At 42.0% G+C, this 27,883-nt stretch overlaps 1 protein-coding gene across 6 annotated transcripts in view; it reads right to left on the minus strand.

Moving 5' to 3' along the window:
- The window catches only part of hmg20a (high mobility group 20A), a 115,441-nt gene that overhangs the window by 74,862 nt on the left and 12,696 nt on the right, over positions 1–27,883 (minus strand). Inside the window, exon 1 of one of the 6 annotated variants that reach the window (XM_072282790.1) lies at positions 17,751–17,769. The exons of the other annotated variants lie outside the window; for them this stretch is intronic. The gene's annotated coding sequence lies outside the window, so the exon portion shown is untranslated. Of the gene's footprint in view, positions 1–17,750; positions 17,770–27,883 lie in introns of those variants that run through there. 6 annotated transcript variants of the gene reach the window in all.

Consider the following 27,883-nt stretch of genomic DNA (forward strand, 5'->3'; position numbering starts at 1 on the left):
ACGGTAGCATAGTGGTTAGCACAACGTTTTACAGTACCAACTACCCAGGTTTAATTCCACCGCTGCCTGTAAGGAGCTTGTACATTCTCCCCATGACCACATGGGTTTACTCGGGTGCTCCGGTTTCCTCCCACAGTCCAAAGGTTACTGGTTGGTAGGTTAATTGGTCATTGTAAATTGTCCCATGATTAGGCCAGGATTAACTGGGGGGGATTGTTGGGCAGCACAGCTCGAAGAGTTAGAAGGCTGTATGTCCATAAATAAGTAATAAATAAATTAAATGCATTATATTGCGTAAAAGTTTATTTCTTGTTTTGCAAAATTCCTAAGTGATACAAGTAATTTGAAATTATATTTGTGTTCAACTTCAAGCAGTCTATCATAAACAAAAAAATTCTGAGGTTACAACACTATCAAAAAAATTTGTTGTCCAATACAATCAGTGCGAGGAACCAAAAAAGACGGGGGAGATCGTGAATGGATTTTTTTTTGCATCTGTATTTACTCAAGACACTGACACAGAATCTACAGAAGTGATGCAAAGCAGCAGTGAGGTCATGAACCCTATAAAGATTGTGGAGGAGGAGATGTTTGCTGTCTTGAAGTGAATTAGAGTGGATAAGTCCTTAGGACCTAACAAGGTGTACCGTCAGACTCTGTGGGAGACAAATGCAGAAATTGTAGGGGCCCAAGAAGCAATAGTTAAATCATCCCTAGTGACAGGTGAGGTACCAGAGGATTGGAGGATAGCTAATGTTTAAGAAAGGCTCTAAAAACAAATGAGGAAATGAATGATAGTTGACGAGCCTGACATCATTAGTGACAAAGTTAATGGAAGGTATTCAAGGGGCCTGATATATAAGTATTTGGATAGACAACGACTGATTACGGATAGTCAGCATGACTTCGTGCGTGATAGGTCCTGTGTAACCAATCTTAAAGAGTTTTTCAAGGAAGTTACCAGGAAAGCTGATGAAGGCAAGACAGTGGAAGTTGTCCACATGGACTTTAGCAGAGCATCTGACAAGGTGCCGCATGGGAGGTTGGTCAAAAAGGTTCAGTCACTTGGCCTTCAAGATGAACTAGTAAGTAAACTGGATTAGATATTGGCTTTGTGAGAGAAACCAGATAGTGGTAGTAGATGGTTGCCTCTCTGAATGGAGGCCTGTGACTAGCAAAGTACCACAGGGATCAATAGGTCTGTTGTTGTTTGTCATCTATATCAATGATCTGGATAATAATGTGGTTAACTGGACCAGCAAATCTGCAGATGACGCCAAGATTGGCGGTGTAGTGGAAAGCGAGAAAGAACATCAGCACTTGTAGCGGGATCTCAACAAGCTGGAGAAATAGGCTGAAAAATGGAAGATGGAATTCAATGCATACAAGTGTGAACTGTTGAACTTCGGCAGGACCAACCAGAGTAGAACTTACACAGTGAATGGTAGGGCACTAAGGAGTGTGGTAAAACAAAGGGATCTGGGAATATAGGCCCATAATTCATTGAAGGTGGCGGCACAGGTAAATAGGGTCCTAAAGAAAGCTTCTGGGACATTGGCCTTTATAAATTAAAGTATTGAGTGCAGGAGGTGGGATGTTATATTGAAATCATATAAGGCATTGGTGGGGCCTTATTAGAAGTACTGTATACAGTTTTAGTTACTTAGCTAGAGGAAAGATATAAATAAGATAGAAAGAGTACAGAGAAAATTTACAAGGATGTTGTCAGGACTGGAGGACCTGAGTTATCAGAAAAGGTTGAATAGGTTAGAACTCTATTCCTTATAACGTAGAAAATAACAAGCAGGGTGGACAAAGGATAGGCAGTGGATGCCATTTACTTGGATTTTCAGAAGGCATTTGATAAGATGCCACACATCAGGTTGCTTAACAAGATAAAATCCTATGGCATTACAGGAAAGATACTGGCATAGATAGAGGAATGGCTGACATGAATGAATGGCAGGAGGCAGTGAATGGGAATAAAAGAGGCCTTTTCTGGTTGGATACCTGCGACTAGTGGTGTTCCTCAGGGCTCAGTATTGGGACAGCTACTTTTCACATTGCTTGTCAATGATTTAAATAATGGAATTGATAGCTTTGTGACAAGGATTGCGGATGATACAAAGATAGGTGGAGGGGTAGGTAGTGCTGAGGAAGCAATACAATTGCAGCAGGACTTAGACAAATTGGAAAAATGGGCAAAAAAACTGGCAGATGCAATACAGTGTTGGGAAATATATGACAATGCATTTTGGTAAAAGAAATGATAGTGCAGACTATTATCTAAATGGGGAGAAAATTCAAACATCAGAGGTGCAAAGGGACTTAGGAGTCCTTGTGCAAGGTTCCCAGAAAATTAATTTATAGGTTGAGTCTGTGGTAAAGAAGGCAAATGCAATGTTGGCATTTATTTCAAGGGGAATAGAATATAAAAGGAGATAATGCTGCACCTTTATAAGACAATAGTCAGGCCACACTTGAAGTATTGTCAACAGTTTTGGGCCCCATAACTCAGAAAGGATGTGTTGTCATTGGAGAGAGTCCAGAGGAGGTTCACAAGGATGATTCTGGGAATTAAGGAGTTAACATATGAGGGGCGTTTGGCAGCTTTGGGCATGTACTCACTGGACTTTAGTAGAACGTGGGGGGAATCTCATTGAAACCTACCGAATGCTGTTAGGACTAGATTAGGTGGATGTGGAGAGGATGTTTCCTATGGTGGGGGTATCCAGAACAAGAGGGCACAGCCTCAAAATTGAGAGGTGACCTTTTAGAACAAAGGTAAGTAATTTTTTTTATATATAGCCAGAAAGTAGTGAATTACAGAGGCAAGAAGGACTTTTTTAAACCAGGGAATCTGTGGAATGCTCTGTGGTGGAGGCAAACTCCATGGGTGTTTCTAAAGCGGAAGTTAATGATTTCCTGATTGGTCAGGGCATCAAAGGATATGGCATGAAGGCAAGTGTATGAGGTTGAGTGGGATCAAGGATCAGTCATGATAGAATGGCGGAGCAGACTTGATGGGCTGAATGGTCTAACTCTGCACCTATGTCTTATGGTCTAAGATTGAGGGGAGATGTGATAGAGTTACACAAAATTATGAGGGGCAAATTTTCCAGCAGGCACTTTTCCACTGAGGTTCGGTGAGGCTACAACTGGAGGTCATGGGTTAAGGGTAAAAGGTGAAAAGTTTAAGGGGAACATGAGCGGAAACTTCTTCACTCAGAGAGCATGAGAGCTTGGAACGAGCTGCCAGCGCATGTGGTGCATATGTGTTTGATTTCAACACTTAAGACAGGGGTTCCCAACCTTTTTTATACTATGTACCCCTACAATTAATCAAGGGGACTGTGGGCCCCAGGTTGGGAATCCCTGATTCAAGAGAAGTTTGGATAGGTACATGGATGGCAGGGGTATGGAGGGCTGTTGGTGTAGGTCGATAGGACTAATAAGTTTAAATGGTTCTATGTGGACTAGATGGTCCACAGGGCCTTTTAATGTACTTGTACTTTTCTATTGCTCTATTTTTCTAAAAGCCAATAACATACAAATACACTACCCTTGCTCCTTCCTTGTTTTTGTTTCTCGCTTTTATCTATTTCCCTCAGAGTTTATGCAATAATATAACCTTTTGCCTGAACAGAACTCCAGTGATTTGTATTGTACATCTGTAAGATTAACAATTTCTCAAGGTCTGAACATCCAAGTTACCATTTATTCCAACTATCTTCAACACTATTTTTAATGATGTGTCCATAAGACATAGATAAAACTTTGTTTCTAATCTTGCTTGGCTTCAAAACTCACATTGAACAGCCATGGCAAATTTTTTCCCACTCACTTAGCTTTCGCTTTCTGCTTTCGCACACAATTTACCTTACCTTAGATATAAAATTCTCAATCCCTTCAATACAGGTGAAAAGTCGCCCTTGTCTCACTCAACTATTACGAATTATAAAGCTATTTCCCATCCTACAGTATTCATTTCTGAAACTTGTACACGCTATATCACACCCATTACACCTTTAAAAAAAACCTTTGCTACCTAACCCAAGTTAATTTAGCATTTGCGAACTTATATCAAAGCACAGGATTGTGAAAATCACTTAGACTCAATGCATCTCAGCTATAGTCAATTTCTGAAATGTCGATATGTAAATGTTATTTTCATAACTGAAAAATTTATGGAAAATAATTATGTATAAACATTATTCCATTAAATTGGATGCCATCAGTTCTCATTTGTCCTGTCAGTGCCTTATATTTTTAAATCTCAGAGCCCAAAGCACCTTATAATATTAAAAAATGCTCACTTATATAATACCTTTCATAAACTCAGGATGCAACAAAAACCTTTCACAGATACTATTTTTAAAAAAACGAAGTAAACTCAACCTTGTAAAACCATATGTCTTTGGCAGTGCCAGCATGGCTACACTGTAAGAGTACAACCTTAACCACCCAATTACAATTAACAACCTATTATGCACACTAGTTACATTGACAGCTACTCTGTACCTCGGTGATATTAAATCTGATTCTGATTCGGTGATCCAGGCTGATAATGAGCACTGAGGAAATTGCAGCAAAGTTTGCAAATTGACCTCAGATATGTTACTGATCACACAGAGTTTTATTTTCAGCTCCTACTAATGACATCAGACTGTTGTGTTTCCTTTATCTTTTGAACTAGTTACTTTCCAGATGTTTGTCATTAAGCGTATTCCTGCACATCTTTTGCCATCACTTTGTCCATTATATTTTGTAATTCTCACAACTGCACACAGTTCTCATTATCCCCAACAGCCTGTAGTTTTACTATTCACTGCCAAGTTTATTTGAGAAGCAGAAATGTTGTAATCCTTTCCCCTGCAAGTGCAAATGAGTCAACAATTTCAGAAAGAAAAATGCTCATATCGAAGACTCGTTCATAACTTCAACCATTCTGCTTGGCAAAGATGGGAAGATGGAGCAAAAGGGAAAAAAGAAAAAGATTCAGCCACAAATATGTAGAAAGATTTTCAGCTACTCTCCTTTTTTTTTTACCAAGTTCTAGATTTTGTGAAGTGACCAATACTCGTGCAACTGCAGTGCCTTGAAGAAGTATTCACCTCACAACTATTTTCACATTTTACTGTCTCATTTCCCAAATTTAAAATATATTGAAGTAGGCTCAAAAAATCGTACTAAAATATATTTTAAATTGTGCATCATGTCAAATCAAAAGGTTCAAAGAAAAATTCCAAAACCTGTCAACAATTTACTAAAAATTAAAAACAAAAATTGTGAGGCTGAAAAGGTATTCATCCTCTTTCTAATTACTATTTTACTAATTACTTCCCCAGGAGCAATATGTTACCCTATTTGTTGATATTTAATATTCATCAGTATTTGTTGCTGTAAAAAAATAGGAGGATCACCTGTTTTCAATGAATTCATAAGAATAAATGCCACCTCTTTCTGTAATGTCCAACAGTAAGGTAGACTTCCAACAGACCAAACAAAAATGAAGACAGAAAAAGCATCAAGGCAAGTCAGGGAAATGATAATAGAGAAGCACTCATTTGGGGAACATACTTCGGAGCTCAGTGCAGTCGATCGTGAAAAAGTGGAAAAAATACAAAAAGCACAGCCACACTGCTTAGATCAGGCCACCCCTCGAAACTTAGTCACAGGAGAAGACTGGTACTTCTAAGAGAGGTTGCTATGACACCAACAGTCACTTTGAGTAAGCTGCAGAAGTCAGTGGCTGCAACTGGAGATGAAGTTCTTGTCCGTAAAGACTTTGCAAACGGTCACTTAGAAGGCTCAGTAAAGATGTGGAAGAAAGTCTTGTGGTCGGATGAGATGAAAATACAAGTTTTTGGCCTCAACATTAAACAGTACAAGTGGTGTAAATCTAATACTGCACATCAGCCATCCCCACTGTGAAGTAAAAGGCATCCATTAGTCTTGCGAGACCATGGATCTGCGCCTGGAAAGTCTTCACACTCCAGGGCCCAGGCCTGGGCAAGGTTGTGTGGAAGATAGGCAGTTGCCCATGCTGCAAGTCTCCCCTCTCCATGCCACTGATGTTGTCCAAGGGAAAGGCATTAGGACCCATACAGTTTGGCACCAGTGTCATCGCAGAGCGATGTGTGATTAAGTGCCTTGCTCAAAGATACAACATATTGCCTTGGCTGGGGCTCCAACTCACGACCTTCAGATGGCTAGTTGAATGCCTTAACCACTTGGCCACACTGTGAAGTATGGTGGAGGCTGCATCATGCTATGGGGATGCTCTTCAACAGCAGGGACTAGAAATCTGGTCAGGATTGATGGGAAGATGAATGCTGCTAAATACAGAGAGATCCTAGATAAGATCCTGCTAGCCTCTGGCAGAAAGCTTTAAACTGAGGAGGAAGTTGGTCTTTCAGCAAAACAGCAACTCAAAGCACACTGGCAGAGCAACAAGAAGGAGGCTTCAAATGAAGATAATTGATGTCCCATTGCCTCCAGACCTTAACCTGATTGAACATCTCTGGCAAAACCTCAAGATTGCTGTTTGCTTCCACTCACCAACTAACATGACACTGCCTGAGCAATTTGACAAGGAGGAATGGGCAAATACTGCTCCATTATTTTGTGCAAAGCTAAAAGGGACTTATCCAAAAAAGCCACTGGCACTAATAGCTATGAGAGGTGGTTCAACTAAGAACTGAGCAAAGAGGCATATATACTTTTGAACTGCTGGCATTTCAGGTTTTGAATTTTTACTTTTTCATGCTTCACAGTTTTCTGTTTTTGGGCTCTACTGTGAAAAAAGGAGCACGTGATGCGCAAAAAAAAGACAATTCTCAGTTAAACTGATCAAAATCCCTGGTTGTAGTACTGATTTATGTGAACAAAGGGTTGGGGGTTGAATACTTTTAGAAAGCATTGTATACTTACCAGTTCTGATGAAGGGTCTCAGCCCAAAATGTCAACGGTACTCTTTTCCATAGATGCTGCCTAGCCTACTGAGTTCCTCCAGCATTCTGTCTGTGTTGCCTGGGTTTCCAGCATCTGCAGATTTTCTTTTGACTGTATACCTTGACATAGCTCAACAGTGGAACCTGCCCCTTGGGATTCCTCTACATACCATCAGGGCATCCAACTACACAATTCTATGTCAGTGATTCTTAGCATAAGATCAGTGTGCTTGCTCGTTTGTTTAAATGAGGATTCCTGGCCTCTTAAGAAACATTAATTACTTATTTTGTTTCAATGGGTTGATTATTTTGTGTTTCAATTATGTTAAACAATGCACATTCCATTAATTTCTGAACAGATATGCAATATTACTCCACTGTATGAATGACATTACTGTTTTTAAAATGACTCTGAACATCAGGTATATTTCAACATTTATTAACAAGCCATAAATCTCCAATCTTTGTCACCAATCAAAAAAAAATCATTGGATCTCAGGACAGGGCCTCAATATTATACCACAGGACAACTGCTTTGTTACAGCTCAATGGACACCACTTAGGTATAGAAGTTCAGCTCAAAAGATCAATTTTGGCTCAGGTACTTGCAATCTTTAGGTGGTGGCCCCAAAACTTCATCAATTAAACTCAATGACAAAATATAATATTAATCCATTATAAAAGTCAATGCAAAAAACATAGCAAGTTCTGAGTCAAATAACTTAGGAAGCTTAAAGGAACTTCTAAAGATCACAATAGATGAAATCCCAAGGATAACAAAACAGATCCTCCTCAGGTTATGAACCGTAGCCACAAACAGAAGATACCTGCAGCCCACAGCAGATTCATGCCATTGATCCGCCAAACACTTATTGGTATGTACAGTCTGTATACAAGTCAAGCCTTCATAAGCTGAGGATGTCCTGCTAATTTCTTACTTTACTTTATTGTCGCCAAACAATTGATACTAGAGCGTACAATCATCACAGTGATATTTGATTCTGCGCTTCCCGCTCCCTGGATTACAAATCAATAGTAAATATCAAAAATTTAAATTATAAATCATAAATAGAAAATAGAAAAGGGAAAGTAAGGTAGCGCAAAATAAACCAATAGGCAGGTCCGGATATTTGGAGGGTACGGCACAGATCCAGGTCAGGAGCCATTCAGCAGTCTTATCACAGTTGGAAAGCAGCTGTTCCCAAATCTGGCTGTATGAGTCTTCAAGGTCCTGAGCCTTCTCCCGGAGGGAAGAGGGACGAAAAGTGTGTTAGCTGGGTGGGTCGTGACCTTGATTGTCCTGGCAGCACTGCTCCGACAGCGTGCAGTGTAAAGTGAGTCCAAGGACGGAAGATTAGTTTGTGTGATGTGCTGTGCTGTGTTCACGATCTTCTGCAGCTTCTTCCAGTTTTGTCTTCATATGATTACATTCATTCCCAGCACAATAATGAGGGAATTACACAAGCAGAGATGCCACTTTTCAGTAGAGACCTTAAACCATGGCCTCACATCCTATCTCAGTGAGATCAAATGGTCACTATTTCAAAAAAGTGCATGGGAATTATTCTCGGAGCTTCAGACAATGCTATCTGATGTCTAAAACAATTAGAATATCTGGTTGGTATGACACAGCTATTTGAGTGAGCTTGCAAAGTACATACTGGCAGCCATGTCTCTGCACTAAAACAGAAGTGACAATTTAAAGTTACTTAACTGGTTGCAAAATACTTTGGAATGGTCTGAAAGGATGCATAAGGCATTAAATATTTTTCCTCCTTTTAAACCTGGGTAGGGAGAATTTGGAGTCCAGCAGATCAAAGACACCATGCCGTCCATTCCAAGGTCCCCTGCACATTTGCCGCAAATGGTTCGTGACAAAGCGTAGGAATGTCTATCAGGGTGGGTCTAGATTACCCATCTCGCACTCTAAGTGTGATCAACTAATTTACTACTTGTACATTAAATCCAGAATCTCATGGGTTTGTGTGGTTCACTGTATTTCTCTCTTCATAGGCAGAGAAGCTAGAAGAAACCATATCAAGTAGCTTCTGAAACTATTTGTAAAGGTGTTTGGATCCTGCCACAAGAGCATGTCACCAAAGGAAAGACGATGACTCAAAAGATGGACAACTTCATTTAATACTGTTTTGACAACAGTGATCCCAATTTAAGTACCCACACGACATAGATTTTTAATTTCTCTCAAGTTGCAAGTAATCAAACTGAGAGAATAGTCAACAAATCGAAAAATAGGTAACTACCAATCTGCCTGCCTTACATGGGTAGTTAAAAAAATCCTCGAATCAGAAACAAAACACATGACATCAAGTCACTTGGAGCATAATGATGTGAAGAAGCAGAGACAATATAGATCTATGGAAAGGAAATGACATACATGTATGACTTATCCAATCGATTAAATGGCAAGGGGTGGCAGAAATCAGTGGGTATGATGTAAATGGATTTTCCTGCCCAACGCAACCGACTACAGCCTCATTAATGAGATATTGACCAGCGTTGATCATAGAAACCATAGAAACGACAGCACAGAAACAGGCTCTTTGGCCCTTCTTGGCTATGCCGAACCATTTTCTGCCTAGTCCCACTGACCTGCACACGGACCATATCCCTCCATACACTTCCCATCCATGTATCTGTCCAATTTATTCTTAAATGTTAAAAAAGAACCCGCATTTACCACCTCATCTGGCAGCTCATTCCATACTCCCATCACTCTCTGTGTGAAGAAGCCCCCCCTAATGTTCCCTTTAAACTTTTCCCCCCTCACCCTTAACCCATGTCCTCTGGTTTTTTTCTCCCCTTGCCTCAGTGGAAAAAACCTGCTTGCATTCACTCTGTCTATACCCATCATTATTTTATATACCTGTATCAAATCTCCCCTCATTCTTCTACGCTCCAGGGAATAAAGTCCTAACCTATTCAACCTTTCTCTGTAACTGAGTTTCTCAAGTCCCGGCAACATCCTTGTAAACCTTCTCTGCACTCTTTCAACCTTATTTATATCCTTCCTGTAATTTGGTGACCAAAACTGAACACAATACTCCAGATTCGGCCTCACCAATGCCTTATACAACCTCATCATAACATTCCAGCTCTTATACTCAATACTTCGATTAATAAAGGCCAATGTACCAAAAGCTCTCTTTACGACCCTATCTATCTGTGACGACACTTTTAGGGAATTTTGTATCTGTATTCCCAGATCCCTCTGTTCCACTGCACTCCTCAGTGCCTTACCATTAACCCTGTTTGTTCTACGTTGGTTTGTCCTTCCAACGTGCAATACCTCACACTTGTCAGTATTAAACGCCATCTGCCATTTTTCAGCCCATTTTTCCAGCTGGTCCAAGTCCCTCTGCAGGCTCTGAAAACCTTCCTCACTGTCTACTACACCTCCAATCTTTGTATCAACAGCAAACTTGCTGATCCAATTTACCACATTATCATCCAGATCATTGATATAGATGACAAATAACGATGGACCCAGCACTGACCCCTGTGGCACACCACTAGTCACAGGCCTCCACTCAGAGAAGCAATTCTCTACCACCACTCTCTGGCTTCTTCCATCGAGCCAATGTCTAATCCAATTTACCACCTCTCCATGTATACCTAGCGACTGAATTTTCCTAACTAACCTCCCATGCGGGACCTTGTCAAAGGCCTTACTGAAGTCCATGTAGACAATATCCACTGCCTTTCCTTCATCCACTTTCCTGGTAACCTCCTCGAAGAACTCCAACAGATTGGTCAAACATGACCTACCACACACAAAGCCATGTTGACTCTCCCTAATAAGCCCCTGTCTATCCAAATGCTTGTAGATCCTGTCTCTTAGTACTCCCTCCAATAACTTACTTACTACTGACGTTAAACTCACCAGCCTATAATTTCCCGGATTACTTTTCGATCCTTTTTTAAACAACGGAACAACATGACCCACTCTCCAATCCTCCGGCACTTCACCCGTAGACAGGGACATTTTAAATATTTCTGCCAGGGCCCCCGCAATTTCAACCCTAGTCTCCTTCAAGGTCCCAGGGAACACTCTGTCAGGTCCCGGGGATTTATCCACTTTAATTTTCCTCAAGACAGCAAGCACCTCCTCCTTTTCAATCTGTACAGTTGCCATGGTCTCACTACTTGATTCCCTCAATTCCATAGATTTCATGCCAGCTTCCTTAGTAAATACAGACGCAAAAAACCTATTTAAGATCTCCACCATTTCCTTTGGTTCCGCACAAAGCCGACCACTCTGATCTTCAAGAGGACCAATTTTATCCCTTACAATCCTTTTGCTCTTAATATACTTGTAAAAGCTCTTTGGATTATCCTTCAATTTGACTGCCAAGGCAACCTCATGTCTTCTTTTTGCCCTCCTGATTTCTTTCTTAAGTATTTTCTTGCACTTCTTATACTCAAGCACCTGATTTACTCCCTGTTTCCTATACATTTCATACAACTCCCTCTTCTTCTTTATCAGAGTTGCAATATCCCTTGAGAACCAAGGTTCCTTATTCCTATTCAATTTGCCTTTAATCCTGACAGGAACATACAAACAACAGGAATTCTGCAGATGCTGGAAATTCAAGCAACACACATAAAAGTTGCTGGTGAGCGCAGCAGGCCAGGCAGCATCTCTAGGAAGAGGTGCAGTCGACGTTTCAGGCCAAGACCCTTCGTCAGGACTAATTGAAGGAAGAGTGAGTAAGGGATTTGAAAGTTGGAGGGGGAGGGGGAGATCCAAAATGATAGGAGAAGACAGGAGGCGGAGGGATGGAGCCAAGAGCTGGACAGGTGATTGGCAAAAGGGGATACGAGAGGATCATGGGACAGGAGGTCCGGGAAGAAAGACAAGGGGGGGGGGACCCAGAGGATGGGCAAGAGGTATATTCAGAGGGACAGAGGGAGAAAAAGGAGAGTGAGAGAAAGAATGTGTGCATAAAAATAAGTAACAGATGGGGTACGAGGGGGAGGTGGGGCCTAGCGGAAGTTAGAGAAGTCGATGTTCATGCCATCAGGTTGGAGGCTACCCAGACGGAATATAAGGTGTTGTTCCTCCAACCTGAGTGTGGTTTCATCTTTACAGTAGAGGAGGCCGTGGATAGACATGTCAGAATGGGAATGGGATGTGGAATTAAAATGTGTGGCCACTGGGAGATCCTGCTTTCTCTGGCGGACAGAGCGTAAATGTTCAGCAAAGCGGTCTCCCAGTCTGCGTCGGGTCTCGCCAATATATAAAAGGCCACATCGGGAGCACCGGACGCAGTGTATCACCCCAGTCGACTCACAGGTGAAGTGTTGCCTCACCTGGAAGGACTGTTTGGGGCCCTGAATGGTGGTAAGGGAGGAAGTGTAAGGGCATGTGTAGCACTTGTTCCGCTTACACGGATAAGAGCCAGGAGGGAGATCAGTGGGGAGGGATGGGGGGGACGAATGGACAAGGGAGTTGTGTAGGGAGCGATCCCTGCGGAATGCAGAGGGGGGGGGGAGGAAAGATGTGCTTAGTGGTGGGATCCCATTGGAGGTGGCGGAAGTTACGGAGAATAATATGTTGGACCTGGAGGCTGGTGGGGTGGTAGGTGAGGACCAGGGGAACCCTATTCCTAGTGGGGTGGTGGGAGGATGGAGTGACAGCAGATGTACGTGAAATGGGGGAGATGCATTTAAGAGCAGAGTTGATAGTGGAGGAAGGGAAGCCCCTTTCTTTAAAAAATGAAGACATCTCCCTCGTCCTAGAATGAAAAGCCTCATCCTGAGAGCAGATGCGGCGGAGACGGAGGAATTGCGAGAAGGGGATGGTGTTTTTGCAAGAGACAGGGTGAGAAGAGGAATAGTCCAGATAGCTGTGAGAGTCAGTAGGCTTATGGTAGACATCAGTGGATAAGCTGTCTCCAGAGACAGAGACAGAAAGATCTAGAAAGGGGAGGGAGGTGTCGGAAATGGACCAGGTAAACTTGAGGGCAGGGTGAAAGTTGGAGGCAAAGTTAATAATGTCAACGAGTTCTGCATGCGTGCAGGAAGCAGCGCCAATGCAGTCATCGATGTAGCGAAGGAAAAGTGGGGGACAGATACCAGAATAGGCACGGAACATAGATTGTTCCACAAACCCAACAAAAAGGCAGGCATAGCTAGGACCCATACGGGTGCCCATAGCTACACCTTTAGTTTGGAGGAAGTGGGAGGAGCCAAAGGAGAAATTATTAAGAGTAAGGACTAATTCCGCTAGACGGAGCAGAGTGGTGGTAGAGGGGAACTGATTAGGTCTGGAATCCAAAAAGAAGCATAGAGCTTTGAGACCTTCCTGATGGGGGATGGAAGTATATAAGGACTGGACATCCATGGTGAAAATAAAGCGGTGAGGGCCAGGGAACTTAAAATCATCGAAAAGTTTAAGAGCGTGAGAAGTGTCAGGAACATACAAACTCCGCACTCTCAAAATTTCCCCTTTGAAGGCTTCCCACCTACCAATCACATCTTTGCCAGAGAACAACCTGTCCCAATCCACGCTTTTTAGATCCTTTCTCATTTCTTCAAATTTGGCCTTCTTCCAGTTCAGAACCTCAACCCTAGGACCAGATCTATCCTTGTCCATGATCAAATTGAAACTAATGGTGTTATGATCACTGGAACCAAAGTGCTCCCCTACACAGACTTCTGTCACTTGCCCTAATTCGTTTCCTAACAGGAGATCCAATACTGCATCCCCTCTAGTTGGTCCCTCTATATACTGATTTAGAAAACTTTCCTGAACTCTAAACCATCTAGATCCCTAACAGTATGGGAGTCCCAATCAATGTATGGAAAATTAAAATCCCCTACCACCACAACTTTATGTTTCCTGCAGTTGCCTGCTATCTTTCTGCAGATTTGCTCTTCCAAGTTTCGTTGACTATTGGGTGGTCTGTAATACAATCCCACTAATGTGGCCATACCTTTCCTGTTTCTCAGCTCCACCCATAAGGACTCAGTAGACAAGCCCTCTAATCTGTCCTGCCTGAGCACTGCTGTAACATTTTCCCTAACAAGCAATGCTACTCCCCCACCTTTCATTCCTCTGCCTCGATCACACCTGAAACATCAGAACCCTGGAATATTAAGCTGCCAGTCCTGCCCCTCCTGTAGCCAAGTTTCACTAATTGCTACAACATCATAATTCCACGTGTCAATCCACGCCCTCAACTCATCTGCCTTCCCCGCAATACTCCTAGCATTGAAATATATACACCTCAGAAGATTTTTACCACCACTCACAACCTTTCTATCAGCGGATTTGCTTAAACTTTCAACATCATTTATTTTCACCCCAGCCACACTGTCAGCTCTGGCACTCTGGTTCCCATTCCCCTGCAAATCTAGTTTAAAGCCTCCCCAATAGCACTAACAAACCTCCCTGAAAGGATATTGGTCCCCCTGTGGTTCAAGTGTAACCCGTCTCTCTTGTACAGGTCTCACCTGCCCCAGAAGAGGTCCCAATGATCCTGAAATCTGAAACCCTGCCCCCTACACCAGTTCCTCAGCCACTTGTTCCTCCTCCAGAGCATCCTATTCCTACCCTCACTGGCACCTAGCACAGGTAGCAATCCTGAGATTACCAGCCTTGAGGTCCTGCTTTTCAACTTCCTACCAAGCTCTCTATACTCACTGTCCAGGACCTCTTCACTCTTCCTTGCTATGTCATTGGTACCGATGTGCACCACAACATCCCGCTGGTCACCCTCCCACTTCAGAACGTCATGCAATCGATCAGAGACATCCTTGACCCTAGTACCTGGGAGGCAACAAACCATCCTGGATTCTCTGTCACGACCACAGAACCTTCTATCTGCACCTCTAACTATCGAGTCCCCTATCACTACCGCTCTCCTTTTTTCCCCCTTCCCTTCTGCACTGCAGAGCCAGACTCAGTGCCAGAGATCTGGCTACTGCAGCTAGTCCCAGGTAAGTCATCCCCCCCAACAGTATCCAATGCGGTATACTTGTTGTTGAGGGGAATGGCCACAGGGGAACCTTATATCCTTTCTGTGGAATTGAAGTATTTTGCAGAGAGGATGGCATTTTTCCAATACCTTGAGATACCAGTGGGGTATCCAACTATTCAGAATCTATTCCAATGATCTGGCTGAGAAAATTATATGTAATATTTACAGGTTTGTAGTTGGCACGAAACTGAATGGAAATGGGAGTAGTAATGAGGATGCAGAGGTTTCAAGGGGATACAGCCAAGTTAAATAAGTGAATAGTATCATGATACACAAGACATTAAATTGAGATTCTATGTGGTCTCTGAGGAAGGTACAAATTTCAGAGCATGCACGAAAGGAGAGCCATGGTCCCAGAGACTTGGCCAACATTTATGCCTTGAGCAACATCACTGGTATGGACAGTCTGGTGATGATCACATTGCTGTTTTACAAACTTTCTTTGTGTGACTTGACTGTTCATTTTCCTGCATACAACAGTACTACGAGACAACCCAAAGTTATAAAAGGCACTACAGAAATTCTTTTGATACACCAGCCTGAATTTGGGGTCAAAAATGTTGGCTGAAGAATCTTGATACTTTTTTTTTTGTAAAGCTTCAGCTCCGAACATCTGAAAAAATAAATTCATTTCTTCCCAGAGTGTGACACAATTATAAATTGTACCGCTTCAGACATTTGACAGGATACTTAGTTGCATTCACAGTTCGTTATATCAAAATCTGGTCGGCTTCATCAAAAGTAAACGAGCTTAGGGTAGGAAAGAATTAAAGTTAAATATCTGAAATAGTGCCTGAGGTTAAATTTTTCTTGGGTTCCAAAAGTAGCAGCTGCAGCTGTAGAAAATGAAGTTGCTCCTGTCTGTTCTTTAATAGTCCCAAAAAGAACTTGCGTATATTTTTTTAAGTGTTCTCAAATGCAATTCATCCATAACAGGGGTGTCAGGGAGGGGTAGCACCTCTGGTGGAGGAACATGGCGTGTCCTTTTCAGGGTGGTTAGTCCACCTTTGGTTCCCCACCTGGCACTCAGCTCTCACCTGTGGCTCCTCGTAGCTGTTTGCATGCGACAGCAGCCACACCCCAGGCAACGGTTTCAACAAGCCAGCTAAACCAGGTGAGGGTAGCCGATGGGTCTCAAACCCTCGGTGAGATAGGGAGATGTCTATCCCAGCACGTGAAGATAGACTTCGGTGGATTGAGCGTACGAGACCAATGGAAGGTCCAACGGTCAAGAAGGCGGTCTCTGCAAGTGTCGTGGAATGTGTAGAGCATGACAAGACACAGAAGATGTCCTGGTCATCCACTGCGCCTAGTTCCACCTCCAGCCGTCTTGACTCTTGTCTTGTCACTGGATCCAGATGCGAATTGGGAAGAGAGAATGAGGCTGACGCTGCGCAACTCTCCCTCACTTAAGTCCAAATCAAGCGCTAGTCTCGACACCATCAATAATTGTGTCGAGGTCTTCATCGACGATGACGATAGATGAACAACATCCATAACAGATTACAATGAACTTTAGTTGGTCCAAATAATCCAACAGAAAATTACCAATATCTTGTGTGTATAAATGTGGTACTGGCTTTTACTTTACTCACTGGGCAACTCTGGTGTTCATTATTTAGAAATGTGATCCAACTCAAGCTGCTGTTCATTCAGCAAAACATCAGACAATGAACTGGCATTCAGCCAAAACCTTTTCTTAAACATACAAGGTTCAGTAGTCTGAATATTCAACAACCGTACATAATCAATAGGTTGATTAGTGCAAATTTATTGGATTTGTTGTGTCAGTTTTGGACATACTTCCAAATTAATTTTGGTTATCTTTTTTGATTCTGCAGGCATTTTTGACTTTAGAGACAGTATTCTGAGGGGAGTGAAGACTCCAATGAGAAGAGTCATGTACTGCTGTGGTTTCCAAACAATACTGTACATCCAGACACATCTTTAGGACATCATCCACTTGTGAAATTCAATTTCATTTGGATGGGGCAACAGCACAGTAATAGTATTAACCAAACAGTCTGTGGGAGAAACTCTGCAGGTCAAGTAGCATCTGTTGGGGAGGGAAGAGGGAGGAATTGTCAACACTTCAGGTCAAATTCCTGCATAAGGACTGACAATGGAGAAGCGGGATGGCTAATATAAAGAGAAGGCGGGAGTGGAGAGAAAGGAATCCAAAGTGATTGGTGGACAGAGGAGGGGTGCAAGTTGCTGTGCCATGTAGGGAGGTAGGGGGAAAAAGTTGAGAGGCAAAAGCAGATGAATGATAGATGGAGGCAAGAAAGTGAAAAGAGCAAAAAAAAAACAGATGAAGCAAGGTGAGAGGAAGGGTGAGTGAAAACTGGAGACAACTACAGGAATGAGAAAAGCAGGAACATTAAAAGCTCCCAGAGCTGGACTCTGAAAAGTAAATGTGTTGAGAATGGAAACCATTAGGTGATAGGTTCAATGGTTCAATTTACTATCAGAGAATGTATACAATATACAACCTAAAATTCTTACTCTCCATTGACATCCTCAAAACAGAAGGAAAACCCCACAGAATGAATGACAGAAAAAAACGTAAGAACCCCCAAAACTATTGCACCCTCCCATGCACAAGCAGCAGCAAGCAGCATCAACTCCCCCCACAACGGCCTTTTGACAAAAAAAAGCACAACAGCATCTCTTCCACCTCAGGTGACTGAAGAAATTCGGCACGGACCCCCAGTTCCCCAAGACCTTCTACAGGGACACCATTGAAAGCATACTGACTGGCTATATCACTGCTTGGTATGGGAACTACACCAACCTTGATCGCTGGGAACTGCAGAGTGGTATGGATAGCCCAGCACATCTGTGGAAGTGAACTTCCTTCTGTTGAGGATATTTACAGCTGCAGGTGCAGAAAGAAGGCCTGGAAGATCATCAGGGACACCAGTCACCCCAACCATAAACTGTTTCAGCTGCTTCTGTCTGGCAAACACTAGCACAGCATTAAAGCCAGGACCAACAGGCTATGGGACAGCTTCTTTTTACAAGCCATTAGGCTTTTAATTTCACATATCTGTCCTTTTCAACGAGTCATAACGCAAAGAATTTTACTCCCTCACATTTTGGGATGGATGTAAGATTTAAACATATTCTAAAATTCTTATTCTAGCATAAAGCATGAGCATTCTCACCACCCACCATGCAAGCAACAGTAAAGCGCCCAAAGAGAGGCCATGGTACATCAAAAACTAACTGTTGATTCCAACATTTTGACAGCCCTCAGGCTCTCTTTCTCACTAACAAGGGTGAGGCAGCTATCACTTCCACAGTGACAGGGGAGACAAAACAAGTCACTGTTTCGATATTACAGTCACATTCTGAAGTGTTGCTTTTTATTTTAAGCTCCCCAACGAGAGCGAGAGAGAAAACAATCACCAAGTGCAGAGGCCTCCGACAGCTGCTCTTGCTGTTGTGGCTCTGGTTACACTTCAGTTCGCGACACCATCAAGAATTCGTGTCCACAGGGCCGTGCAAGGCTGCACCCCAAAGGTGCCCGACTTCAGGCCAAACCTGGTGGTGAATGTTAGTTAGAACTGTAACCAAGAAGGGAAGGGAGATGAAAATGGGAGAAGTGCAGCTGAGGGCAAGAAGAGAAAAGGAATGAAGCAGTGCATAGAGGTGGGAAGAAAAGCTAGGAGGAACTGCCCCAGGCTCCCAGCTTTGAACCTGACTTTGAACACGTGTGGAGTTGCAAGTTCTCTCCACACAAGATTTATTCCCACATCCCAACAGCTTTATAGTAGATTAATTGGTAAACACAAATTATCATACTGTTGGCAAATGGCAAAAAAGAGAAATAATGGTCATGTGAGAGAGAGGAGAAATTGGGGTTGATGGGGTTTGTTCATTGGGAGCTGCTCTGCACATAATAGGCTAATTGATTGCATACTGTAATAATTAAGTTAATAATATAACACCAACATGTCAGATGATGACAATATAACTTATCTGCCAATGAAGAAAACTCAATCTGCACAATCTGAAACTGTAAAGTGTTGATGTGGAAGCTTATGACACAGAACCACATGTTCATCAGTCTAGGAACATCAACAAATACATTTAATTTGACAATTTACATTTCCCAGCATTCAATTCATAAATTATGCCACAAAATCCTCATTTCGGAACTTTATCTGTTTGCTTCTGTCTTTTACTCTTTCAGGAAAAAAATTCCTCAATTTTCTGAATGCAAATATTTTCTATCAACCCCTCTCCAGTTGTTCTATCAGTCATGTTGTCTAACAGGTTCCTTACTTAGTAACCTGGAGAAAAATTGTTTTTCTCTATTAATTGTGACCATTCCCCTCATTAACTTAAACATGTTTACGAAATCTTTCCTCTGCTTCCTTTGTTTAAAGAAAGCAGCCCCATACCACCCAATTTCTCCATTGCATCTTCCTTTAAAATCATTGAAGTATTTGTGTAGGAGTGTACACAACAAGAAGAGGTAGAGAGAAGAAATCGTTAAAAGAACTGGAGGCCTGGCCTTATGCTCACACACTTTACCATCACATTAAGGATACATTTGTGCTCTCCTTGTGAATGCCCTTGCATTTGTTTTTTTTTAAGGCCTCTACATGCCCTTCTACTCCCATTAAGGGGCATACCAACCATCTTTCCTTTCATGCAACCCCATAATAGTTTATTTTTTATTACAAAGCATACAAAAGGAACCTAAAAGCTAAATGGGCACAGCAGTCAGGATCTCAGCAGCTGCAAAAGAAAAAGGACGAAATACAAGACACCCTACTGAAGGGCAGTGAAATCTATGACCTTGCAGAAATGCAGTGGAGATGATAACAAACAAGCAGCAAGCAACAAAGGCCAGTTCTAATCAAGCATTCTGATCTTTCTTAGCAATATAATCTACAGTCTAGGGAATTCTGAGTTGTTCTGAAAGAATGAGGAAAAGGCAAGAACTCATCAGTATTCTAAAGATTACAAATATCACATTTGTGTCACCAAAATTGTTGTAAGCTATTGTTCATAAAGACAAACATGGCACCTAGTAACTGAGAGAATGTAGGTATATACAGATTGTAGAAAATTGTGCAATTGTTATTAACACGTCTGTCATTGACAGCTAGTACAGACGGCATCATTAAAGTATTACAACAAAACCCAATCTTATGTTGACCTGATGCACTAACAATGGTGCAATATTGTTAACATAACTTATCCATTTTGTCAGTGTGACACCAACAACAAGGATCTAGGTACAATAACTGCAAAAAGATTTAAAATTATTCAGCCAGTGAGTTATGTATTCAAAAGCTCGCCACAACGACATGACTCATTCATCCGCTAAAAAAAGTGAATTTGGTCTGCATGCTTCAAACAAGATACCCACCCAATGGGCCACGAAATAATGCAGGCCCTCAGTGTGATGTCTGTGGTTCAAAGGGAAACAATAACTTGAAGCTCATTAAAAATCAAGAACATTAAATGCTACTTTTAAAAATCATTTTCTTTAGCAGCAATGATACAAATGGAAGTTTTTAAACCAGTAACTTTCGGTACTTTCTGCACATCTTTCTTGGTTACTGTCAAATAACACCAACCCTAATTGCTGACAATAATCTGATCCATTCCTTCTTGCAATCAACGCAATCAAGGATGGTCTATAGATCGTAGTCTCCAGAGCCTTGTTATTGCTGGGTGGGTAATGGGGGCAGGGAGCAGGCTGATGCTTTTTGCTGGAACAAGTGGGGGGAAGGGTCATGCTTTGCTGCTGCTTGTGCGTGGGAGGAGAAGGGGGATTTGGGAATCTAATGTTTTTCTGCCATTCATTCTTTGTTGTTTTTTTACTCCTTGTTTTGTGGATGTCTGCAAAGAATAAGGATTTCAGGTTGTACTCTGATATTAAATTGAATCACTGAACCACCTCGGCTATTCCCACTCTGCCCTTTCCTGTTGAGCAGAAGTTTTAAAAAATTGTGTGTGTGTGTATATATATATAAATATAAACTTAGTTTTTGTTAAGAGATCCCTGTACATCTCTAAATTTCTTCAATTTGTAGGTATTATCCAAATGACATTTTCTTTAATAACATTTATAATGTATTATCACATTTTCCAGATAACAGGTGCAGTCTTTGAATACACTAGAGTCAGCCTTATGAGTTCAATGTTTTCAAAGTTTATTATTAAAATACATATGTCACCATATACAACCCAGAGATTCATTTTCTTGTGGGCATACACACTAAATCCACAATAGAATCAATCACAGAACAGACAAAAAAAAATTTGCAAAGGATATCAAAACGTGTAAATACCGGTAGATCGATAAGCAAGCAATAAATAAATATCGCGAAAATGAGATTAAGAGTCCTTGAGAATAAATCCAAGGCTTGTGGGAACAATTCAGTGATGGCGCAAGTGAAGTGGAGTGAAATTATCCCCTCTGGTTCAAGAGCCGGATGGCTGAGGAATAATAACTGTTCCTGAACCTGTTGGTGTGGATACTGAGGTTTCTACCTTCTTCCTGATGGAAACAGTGAGAAGAGAGCACAGCCTGGGAGGTGGGGGTCCTTGATGAGGGATGCAGCTTTCCTGTGGCAACGCTCCGTGTAGATGTGCTCAACAGTGGGGAGGGCTTTTTATCTACACTGTTGCACTTTTATCTATAATGGATTTTGTGGAGGCTAAAAACCCAGCAAGTATACATAACTTATGTCGATGACAAGGATGCAAATAGCAGCCAAGAATGGAAACACAGCCATTAGTGACAATGAATGACATGAAGAAGCCAATTGATTACATCACTGTGTTGATAGAAGGGACTGAAGCTCATGATTAACTGCAGCATATCTGAGGTGCAGATATGAGCGTGAAGAGGGGAAAGAGAAGTAATATTTCCAAAACATACTGCAATTCAGACAAACTTCATAACTGGGCAAGAGAAACTCTTTAGGGAGCGGTGTCTCAGAACGGCAGCGTCCATTACTAAAGACCTCCAGCACACAGTGCATGCCCTTTTCTCACTGTTACCATCAGATAGGAGGTACAGAAACCTGAAGGCACACACTCAGTGATTCAGGAACAGCTTTTTCCCCTCTGCCATCTGATTCCTAAATGGACATTGAATCTTTGGACACTACCTCACTTTCTTTAATATATATTATTTCTGTTTTTGCACTTATTTTTCAATCTATTCCATATATGTAATTGATTTACTTGTTTATTTATTGTTTTCCTCTCTGCTAGATTATGTATTGTATTGAAATGCTGCTGCTAAGTTAACAAGTTTCACGTCACATGCCAGTGATAATAAAGCTGATTCTGAAAACAGTCTAATCCATGGCCAAAAATACACTCAGACCCCACTTAAACACTGAGGATACATTCCTCAGAGGTGGACCGCTAAGTAAATCAGCACTATATGGAATCATTACAACATTCCATAAATTGACATGGGTGCCTGATATAAAATAAAATCAAACCTGAGATATATGATACATTATTTTATATGTACACAGTTTGTGGAGAAACAAAAATGCAAACAGGCCTAACCTGTACATCAGTTGAGGGAAGTGGGTGTTGGTTACATCTTAGAAGAGGGACCAGCTGCAGGTCCTCCTCTAACTCGGGCTTCTTCTTCAAGTGGGCGTCCAGATTTGACTGCCTTTTCTTAAGTTTCCTCTAATGAAGCAGTTCTTGATACCAGGAGATCATGTCAAGAACACCTCTCTTTGCCTCATTGCTTCGCTCCCAGTCAGGGCCGTCATCAATGAACTGGTCCATGATTTGAGTGACTGTGATGATGCCAGTACTGAGGAATTTTGTAGTGGTTTCTTGCTAATGTTTTGTCTTCTGCATCTGTGTCCTCAGATTCACCCAGGATGTGACGCTCTGCCAATTCTCAAAGCTCTTCATTATTTACGCTCTCACCATGAGAATGCGGCAACTCTGCAACATTGCCATCATTAACATCCTCATGCCGTTATCACTTGCAGATTCACTTCCATGCTAATGCTTTTCCTAGGCACCTTAGATGCACCACCCTCAGTAGAAGTTGCAGGCCGTTTTCCAGATATTATGGCTGAAAAATATGGAATAAATTGGCAAGGAGCAAGAACGATGACACACGCAGGGGGTGGCAGAGCACGAACTAATATGTGATTGACTGCGAGTGGCTCAGAGCGTATGTAAGGCATTCTCATTGGTCGATTGAATGCTTACTGTAATGGCAGCTACTCTTAAGAAGTTTTAAGTGTTGTTTAGAATGAATTTTTATCACTTAAAAAAAGTTCAATAAAAAATTGAATCACCACATTGCAACAAATCAATGCAATGCAGGGCCTGAGTGTACTAGAAATCTTACACAAAGTCCAGAAGCTTTTCAATTTATACATCAAATGGATGCCAAATTTATTTTAGGGCAGTTTTATTTTGATAGAATCTGGTGGTAGAAATCCTCGCAATGAGGTCATGTACAAAGGCAAGGTGGTGACCAAGGAACAGATTCAAATACTTATGCAATGTTAGCAAATTTACTTCCCACTAATATTATATTACAGTAAGAGCAAAGCTGCAAATTCATCTGAACATAGTACCAGATACTGTGCAAACCTGGCTCAGAACCTACCGGAGGTCAAGAGAAACAATGAGCAACCATCTAGTTGTTCTAAGATCCTGCCATTGTGTTGAAATTTTATTGCTTTCTTGGATCATATTACAAGACAGACTAACTATTATAGACTCAAGAGACTGCTGGTGCTGAACACAATGACAATAGAAAAACCGTGGATGAAGCAACATCTAAGGAGGCAAAGAGATGGTTAACAGTAAAGCCAGTCAGTCTGTGTAGGCAATGTCTCCACTCCCATTATGCCGCGCACTGGCACTCTCAAGACTGTGTGCTCAGCTTGCTGCTGTTCAAACTCCTGAGGTATGACTGTGTCACAAGGTCCGCCTTAAACTGCGTCATCTAGTTTGTGGATGACACAACAGTGGCTGGCCTTATCAAGGACGATGATGAGACGGAGTAGAGAGAGAAAGTGGAGCGGCTGGTGGATTAGTGTGAGAAGAATAACCCAAGCCTGAACTTGGAGAAGACTAAGGAAATATTTGTGGACTTCAGGAAGGTGCAGACGAACCATTCCCCTCTGTGAATACATGGCTCCTCTGTAGAGAGTTAAGTGCACCATGTTCAGTGGCGTATCTAAGGTATGGTTCGTGCCCTGGGTGCCACTTGAAGGGGGGCGCCACTGAGCAGTTTCTATTAAAGTCAGACAAGCCATCCTCGGATAGTGAAAAAAGAATTTTCTTCAGATGTATGATCTGTCTTTGATTATCAGGGGTGAGAAGCACTAAGATGGCCTTATTGCAGAGCATTGTGTAAGAAGACCATGAAATATTTCTTCACAAAGAAGAAGGAAAGTGGAGCTGAAGGACAGAAGAGACGGAAGTTAGAGGCGGAGGAAGCGAAGAAGTCGAGCAAGTTCTTCATGCCCTTCTTTGAAAAGCCCGGAACAAGTAGTTCGACACGTTCCATGGAGTCGCCTGCACCTGCTACAAGATTGTTAGAATCAGAAGGTGGATCAAGTATAAATGCATCACAAGCCAAGGAAGAAGTCAAGTCAGATAAATCCGACTATGACGAGATTAAGGCTGCCACAGAGAACGTAGGCGTGAGAGGAGGAGAAGACGATGGTGGTGGTGGTGATGTTGAGCTTATTGACGAGGTTTTACCTGACGAGATTGAACCTGATGACACTGAACCTAGTGAACTGGATGGTGTCAAAAAGCCTCAAACTGTCATACCAAAAGTGACTGAACAGCATGACATTGGACTTCTGAAGTTCGACAAGGATACTGGAAAAGCAATTCTGCCCGATGCGTTGAGAACAGAAATAATAAAGCTGGGTTCGAAGTATTTCCAGAACAGTGAGGGGCCTTTCCTACCAACAAATAACCGCTCAATGAACAAAACTTGGTTCAAGAGGAAATTGGGAAATGGTCGTGGTGAGGAAATGACTTGCTCATGGCCGGTCTATTCTCCTTCTAAAAGTTCTGCATTTTGTATCTGTTGTCTTCTTTATTCCTGGTCAGACCATCAATCCTCATTGGAGTAGGAAAGTGGATTCAACCAGTGGAAAGCACCTGAAAGGATTAGTGTTCATGAAATGCCAAGAATCATCGGGAATGCTTCACACAGTGGAAAGAAATGGAAAGAAATTTAGCTAGAAACAGAGGAGTTATTGGAGCGGTATTTCAGTAACAGATCGTGAAGGAAAAGCAGAAGTGGCGTGATATCTTGACGAAAATCCTTCACTGCATAAAATTCCTTGCAACTCAGAACCTGGCTTTGCGAGGACACAGGGAGTCACTTCAGCTGGACGATGACTCCAATGTGGTTAATTTCCTTGGCTTACTGAAACTACTGGCTATAAAAGAACACCTCACTCATTTGGAAAGTCATCCTGGATCCACATCTTATCTTTCAACTGGTGTCCAGAATGAACTCCTCCACATGATGGCATCCACTGTTCGCCAGAGTTTACTGAGAAGCATTCATAAAGCCAAGTACTATGGCCTCATGTTCGACTTGACCCCTGATCAGGCACACTGTGAGCAGATGTCAGAAGTAGTGAGGTATGTGGAAGTTGATTTTGAGAGGAAAACAGTCCATGTTACAGAGTCCTTCCTTGGTTTTATCTAGATAAGCCAGAAGGATGCTGAGAGCTTGGTTGAAGACATCTTGAAACAGCTGGAGAAGGACGAAATGGAGCTACAAGATTGTTGGTCACAGTGCTATGACAACACTGCTGTGATGGCTAGACACAGAAGTGGTGTTCATCAAAGAATAAGTGAGAAAAACAACCTGGCAGTGTTTGTGAATTGCGACAATCACTCACTCAACTTGGTGGGTGTACATACAGCCAAGCAGGATACAATGATGGTCATGTTTTTTGGAACCATCGAAGCTCTCTACGCGTTTTTCTCTTGTTCAACACAGCACTGGGAAAAACTCAAAAAAACTGTGGTTGTTAAGTCGGAGTCCAAAACCAAGTGGAGTGCAAGGACAGAAGCTTGAAGAGATACTTCAAGTTCTCTAGGACATGATAGACAACGAAAACAAGACCAGTGAAACAAGAAGTGACACAAGGCAGCTGTACAACTGCATGCTGAGTTACAAATTTCTGATTTTGCTAAGATTTTGGAACAAAGTACTCATTTGCACTGACCATATTCAAAAGAGGCTACAGGATCCTAGCATGAACTTCCACGATACTGCCCCAGATTTGAAAGCCCTCCGAGATCATTTTTATGATGAAAGAAAAGTGTTGGTCAGTGAGTCACTGGAAGAAGGAGCCAGTCTCTGTCAAGAATGGAATATTGAAGCTGAAAGACATCAGAGACGAAAGAAACGTGAGGCTGATGAGAACTCGAGAGACGATGGGTTAACAGCTAAGGAGGAAATGGAAAGAGTCATGAAGGAAACACTCGACCACCTTCACAGAGAAATGGACGAAAGGTTCACTCATTTGCACGACACTGATGCCAGGTTTGGGGTCCTTCTCGATGACGAGGGACTCCGTTATGGCGCCGACAGTAATGACCTAAAGAAGAAGTGCAAAAATTTGGGCGAATTGTACAGCTCTGATGTTGACTGACAGCAGCTATATGAAGAAATTTTGGATTGCAGAATGTTGCTATCAAGGTGGGTCAACGTGAAAATATCAAGACCTGAAGAGCTCCCTGAATTTATTGTTCAGTATGGAAATGAGAGCATCTTTCCCAATCTTCGCATTGCTATTCAGATAATGCTAACCATCACAGTTTCCATCACCAGCTGTGAAAGATCATTCAGCAAGTTAAAACTAATACTTTCGTATTTGAGAGCCTCCAAGGGTCAAGGCAGACTCTGTGATCTTGCTCTGCTGAGTGTAGAAAGAGAAGAGACTGAAAAAACTGACTTTGATCACATCATAGACCAATTTGCATCAGTGAAAGCAAGGAAGGTGCAGTTATGATTTTCATGTAGTGCCATAATTTGCTAATTAAAAGATTAACGAGCTTAACTTGTATTTTTGAGCTGATATTATGGTAAGTTACCTAAAAGATGGGTGTCAGATGTTTGGACAAGGACGCAATTTCAGTGCTTGCCATCGGCGTTATTTTCCGTAGATACACCCCTGACCATGTTCCTGTGAGTTCACATCATGGATGACCTGGATATCACCTTCCTGAATAAGAAGGCGCAGTAGCGCCTCCATTTCCTTAGAAGACTGAGGCAAGTGAGGCTCCCCTCCACCCTCCTTAACTGAGTTTTAAGGAACACCATTGAGAGCATCCTGACAAGTTGCATCTCCACCTGGTACGGCAGCAGTCAAGCATCGGACCAGAAGTCCCTACAAAGGACTGTGAGAACAGCTGACAGAATCATCGGGGACACTGCTTCTGCAGGGCCCTTAGTATTATTAAGCATCCCACCCACCCATCCAGCATCCTCTTTGACTTTCTTCCACCAGGCAGGAGACTATGATGCATAAAAACCAGAATGGTCAGGACAAGAAACAGTTTCTTCCCAAGTTATTAGACTCCTGAGCTCCCTGCCGCATCGTATACGAAGTGCCACTGGTTAATCTGTTCCATACCTTACAATATTTAATATTAATGCACTTTGTTATTCATCTGTAGATTTTATCCTCACCTTCACAAGTTATCGAGTGTTATATGTACTACTGTGCTTTGCACCCTGGTTCAGAGAAATGTTGTCGTGTTTCTAAATACATTATAGGGTTATTTATGTTATAAACATGTATGTATTTAAATGACAATAAACTTGACTTGATGTGATGTGATTTTTCAGGTCAACACACTGCATCAGCATTGAGAGGGAAGATAGACAATATAAAGAGGTGACAAGGAGGGGTTGGACAG

Source organism: Mobula birostris, chromosome 18 (genome assembly GCF_030028105.1).
Source record: "Mobula birostris isolate sMobBir1 chromosome 18, sMobBir1.hap1, whole genome shotgun sequence".
Lineage (NCBI taxonomy): Eukaryota > Metazoa > Chordata > Chondrichthyes > Myliobatiformes > Myliobatidae > Mobula > Mobula birostris.